The sequence below is a fragment of the Nerophis lumbriciformis genome, linkage group LG20 (assembly GCF_033978685.3).
Source record: "Nerophis lumbriciformis linkage group LG20, RoL_Nlum_v2.1, whole genome shotgun sequence".
NCBI lineage: Eukaryota > Metazoa > Chordata > Actinopteri > Syngnathiformes > Syngnathidae > Nerophis > Nerophis lumbriciformis.
In genome coordinates, this window is record NC_084567.2 from 20,215,033 (window position 1) to 20,221,032 (window position 6,000).

Here is a 6,000-nt window from a genome sequence, read left to right on the forward strand (position 1 = left end):
GACAGGCACCAACTACCTTGCGGCCACAGCTCCAATCAGCCGCCTCGACAATAGAGGTGCGGAACATGGTCCACTTGGACTCAATGTCCAGCACCTCCCTTGTGACATGTTCAAAGTTCTTCCTGAGGTGGGAATTGAAACTCTTTTTGACAGGAGACTCTGCTAGACATTCCCAGCAGACCCTCACAATGCGTTTGGGCCTGCCAGGACCGTCCGGCATACTCCCCCACCATCGCAGCCAACTCACCACCAGGTGGTGATCGGTAGAAAGCTCCGCCCCTCTCTTCACCCGAGTGTCCAAAACATGAGGCCGCAAATCCGATGACACAACTACAAAGTCGATCATGGAACTGTGGCCTAGGGTGTCCTGGTGCCAAGTGCACATATGGACACCCTTATGTTTGAACATGGTGTTTGTTATGGACAATCTGTGACGAGCACAAAAGTCCAACAACAAAACACCACTCGGGTTCAGATCCGGGCGGCCATTCTTCCCAATCACGCGTCTCCAGGTTTCATTGTCGTTGCCAACATGAGCGTGAAATCCCCCAGTAGGACAAGGGAATATATATATATATATATATATATATATATATATATATATATATATATATATATATATATATATATATATATATATATATATATAGTTGAGCTCGTAGGACTAGATAGTACAATCCCTCAGATTAATCAGCAGTTAGTGTTGAGTGGGGGGGGTGGGGAGTTAGGGGCAAAAGCTTCACTGGGGTCTTCAGGTGGGCACCCTCCTTCATTGGTGTTTCGTTGATAGGCCCACGACACCTCCGGAGGGCTCAACGGCGACATCTGGCGTCCCAGGTGTGCCCCCCTCTGCCTTTACCCCTAGATGTCATTTAGCAGCCCAGTTTGGGTCCTTTCTCTTGAACCATATCCATCTGCTACCTCGTTCAGCCGCATCCGACAGCGATTTGACAGCCCGCCGGAAGGCCTGACCTCTTAATCCCATTCCTTTGAGGAGCTTGGTTGTGGACGTAGCAACAAAGCCTCTGCACCCGACTTCAACTGGAAGCACTCGGGCACGCCAGCCGCGCTGCTCTGCCTCGGCTGCTATGTCCGCATACCTCAGTTGTTTGCGCTCATATGCCTCACCAACTGCTGCTTCCCATGGTACAGTTAGTTCAACAATGAGCACAATCTTCTGGGAGGTTGACCACAAGACCAGGTCCGGCCTGAAGCTGGTTGTAATGATTTCAGGCGGAAAGATGAGTTTGTGGTCCAAGTCAACCTGCATTTTCCAGTCCCGGGCAGAGTCCAGAAGGCTTGCCTCCACTCTTGCAGATGGTTTTGGTGGGAGTTGTCCTGCTCTTACAAACTGAGTGGTGATTGGGTGACTAGGGATTGGGGGAGGGAGGGCCTTGTTGTTATTTCTCCTTTCCTCCAGAGTGATCGCCAGTTGTCTCAAGACCTGGTTGTGCCTCCAGGTGTAGCGGCCTTGAGACAAACTGATTTTACAGCCGGTGAGGATGTGATTGAGTGTTGCAGGGGTTTGACAGAGTGCACAAGAAGGATCTTCTCCAAACCATTGGTTTAAGTTCTTGGGTGTGGGAAGAACATCGTAGGTGGCTCTGATGATGAAGCTGATTTGGCTCCCTTCCATTTCCCACAGATCCTTCCATGTGAGCTTACGATGCTCCAGGTTTTCCCAGCTAGTCCACTGTCCCTGTTTGGACTGTGCCACTGCTGTTGCACATCTGTCTGCCTCCTCTTGTTGTCGAACCTGATCAACCACCAGCTTTCTCCTCTGGGCTGATGTCGCCTTGTGCCATGTGGGTCGACTAGCCCCAAGTCCAAACCCACCTCTTCCGTGCTGCACTTGTCCCACTATGTCTCCATGCCTGAGAGCAGATTTGGCTTGTTGCACGGCCTCAGATGGGATCCATTTCCTCCCGGTTGTCAGTCTGGGAGCAACCGCTCGGATCACCTCATCTTGAGACTCAGTCAGTGTCATGCTCAGCCTCATCTTGGTGCATTTAAACTTCTCCGTGAGGCTAGAGATGGGCAGTTCCAGGGCACCATGACCATATAGGCCGATGTTACTGAGGCACCGTGGAAGGCCAAGCCACTTCTTGATGTATGCACTGACTGTTCTCTCCAGCTTCTCGACTTTGGACATGGGGATCTCATAGACCGTTAGTGGCCACATCAAATGGGGGAGCAATCCAAACTGTAGGCACCACAGTTTCAACTTGCCAGGAAGTAAGGTCTTGTCAATGCGGACAAGGCCTTTGATGGTTTCTTCCCTCAGCTGATTGCTCTGGTCCGAGTCTTTGAGACTTGCGTTGTATAATCGCCCTAGACTCTTGACTGGCAGCTCTGACACCAACGGAATGGGAGTATCCTCGATGTAGAACCTCTGGTCCATGAGTTTCCCCTTGACGATAGATATGCTCCTGGACTTGCTGGGTTTAAACTTCATCCGTGCCCATGTAATGTTGGCATGAAGCTTTCCCAGCAGATGTTTAGTGCATGCAACGGTTGAGGTCAAGGTGGTCATGTCGTCCATGTAGGCACGGATGGGAGGTAGACGCTGTCCCCCTTTCAGACGTTCTCCACCCACAACCCATTTGGAAGCTCGAATTATCACTTCCATTGCCATGGTGAAGGCTAGAGGGGAGATGGTACATCCAGCCATTATTCCCACTTCCAGATGTATATATATATATATATATATATATATATATATATATATATACATACAGTATATATATATATACATACAGTATATATATATATATATATATATATATATATATATATATATATATATATATATATATATATATATATATATATATATATATATATATATATTGTATTTTTCGGACTATAAGTCGCAGTTTTTTTTCACAGTTTGGCCTGGGGTGCGACTTATACTCAGGAGTGACTTATGTGTGAAATTATTAACACATTACCTTAAAATATCAAATAATATTATTGAGGTCATTCACGTAAGAGACTAGACTTATAAGATTTCATGGGATTTAGCGATTAGTGAGTGTTTGGTAAACGTATAGCATGTTCTATATGCTATAGTTATTTGAATGACTCTTACCATAATATGTTACGTTAACATACTAGGCACGTTCTCAGTTGGTTATTTATGCGTCATATAACGTACACTTATTGAGCCTGTTGTTCACTATTCTTTATTTATTTTAAATTGCCTTTCAAATGTCTAGTCTTGGTGTTGTTGTTTTTTGAATACATTTCCCCCAAAAATGTGACTTATACTCCAGTGCGACTTATATATGTTTTTTTTCCTTCTTTATTATGCATTTTCAGCAGGTGCGACTTATACTTCGGAAAACACGGTATATATATATATATATATATATATATATATATATATATATATATATATATATATATATATATATATATATATAATAAAATAAATATATATATATATATAAAGCTAGAATTCACTGAAAGTGAAGTATTTTCTTATATATATATATATATATAGATATATATATATATATATATATATATATATATATATATATATATATATATATCTATATATATATATATATCAATCTATCTATCTATCAAGAGGGACAGAGACAGCGCACAGTGCATATGGATCACATGTTACCATGGCGAGAAAACATGGAGAGACTGCCAGTTATCTAGTCTCCACCAGTTGCAGAAAATGTGCCATCAATACACTGGACAGTGCTGTTTCAGTTCCATCACCAGGACCATCAGTGAGTCAGACACAAACTAGTCATCATTGAACCAGATTCAAGGGCTGCTGAGTTGCCATCATCAGAACCCAGATCACCCACAACAAAAACCCCACCAGTGATCCGCAGGTACCCAGAAAGGTTTCGAGTACCACCAAAAAAACTGAATCTCTGAAGACAGTATAAAAATCTGTGTTAAAGATGTACAAATACTGTTTGTATAATAAGCAATATATATATAATATATATATATAATAAGTTATTGTTTACAAATGAGGGTTAAGAGTTCAGTACTAAAAAAAAAAAAAGAATGTGGCTTAAGTACAGTTTTTTAATAGAGCTTCTGCATTTTTTGGTTGGGTTGTTTATTTCTTTTGAGTATATTCTACAATTTTAAAAGGGGAGGAATTTAATAGAGTGATCTATGTTTGTCTGTTGCCATCTCCTGGTGAATGTTGGCTATAGCGTACTGGGGTTACTTTTTGGTTGGCCAACGATTTACGTGGTGTTGCGCACCTGACGTCAAGTGTGTGAGTCTGTTCTGAAGTCTACAGTAAAGAGACGTACTTCATCACCTCGCCGGTTTATTGCCTCCAACTCAATATATTACAACAACTGGAGCTGGAGGGGGCGTGGCCTCCACGTCCGACTGAATTTTGGGAGATTTTCGGGAGAAAATTTGTCCCGGGAGGTTTTCGGGAGAGGCGCTGAATTTCGGGAGTCTCCCGGAAAATCCGGGAGGGTTGGCAAGTATGCAAGTATGACATACACATACATATATATCTTACATTCACAACATTTGTGTTAAAATACAGATAAATAATTATATGCTTGATTAATGATTTCAAAGCACATTATTTATCAAATTTTACACTGTAAAAATGACAATAGATTTTTCTATAAACATTTTTTTTTTAAACTGTCACATACACGATAGCCAGAATTATACCATAAAAAATTACAATCACAAAAAAGTGCTACCGTTTTTCCATTTGCTGTAATAGTTTGGTTTATTATTTCTTCGGTCAATGGTTAATGAAATAAACAAAAACAATTTGACATTCATAAATTGACCATTTTACAGCCCGAAAGGTTTTAGGCTGAAGTTAAACACATATTTGGCCTAACCCTATCAACAAAGTCAGGCCCTGATCTTGAGCTTTGTAAACATGTGAGGAAACATTTTTGCTTTCCTTTACGCAACATATTACTAATACACCTTGTACACAGCATACATAACTATACACATATATACACACTGAATACTTAGACCAACAATTATATGCCATCGATGTACACTCATCCATGTTGGTTAACCTTTGTACCGATAATACACAACATGCAAACACTTATATTTCCATTAGTATTTACAGTATGTAACACATTGAGCTTTTGTTGTTATCACTTATCATAGTACTAACTACTGGTGTTTATTTTACAGCAATATATTTTTCTTAGAAAGGCTTTTTTAAAAATGTGAATTGAACTGGAACATTGTAAGGCATCATCAGCACAATACAGTTTTGTTTCTTTAGGATTTTACAGACATCATTAATATACAATATAAAAAACTTTGGTTCTAGTACAGAGCCTTGGGGAACTCCATGTGTTATGATCTTGTTCATTTGTCAAGTGATGCTCATCAATAAAACTGTGTAATCTTGACACAAATAATTTTTCAAGAAATGTTGGAAACAGTGGGAGTAAAGAAATAGGCCTATAGTTGGTAAAATGATGCTCATCTCCGTTTTCGCCGTTTTCATTTTCATTGGAAAGACACTTTTTATTAATGCATACAAATGTATATAGGTGAAGGGAACATCTATATAATGAACAATTTCTTTGATCAGAGGGATGTCTTAATCACAGCAGTCTGTTGACTTCCTCTTTTTCAAGGAATTTACAATTTCTGTGATTGTACTTTGTACATTTCACACTGTAAAAAACAACAACAACCATAGATTTACAATCAAAACAAACAAACTTGAATTGTATCTTAGAAAAACATCAGTACCATTTGAATGTTTTTGTAGTTTAATTTTTTACTATAAATTTACAGTTGTTTTACCGCGTAAAACTGTAAATGGAAAAAGTCAAATTCTGGCGACTTAGCTGCAAGTTGTTGTTTTTTTAATCTAAAATGTTTACAGTGTATATAAAAACATATAATTGTGTAACAATATCATGAGGCAAATCCCTAAACTTATAATATATTTTTTTTATTTTCACTTTTTTTTTTTTACTGTTACAACCGTCCCTCTCCGGGTAGCCA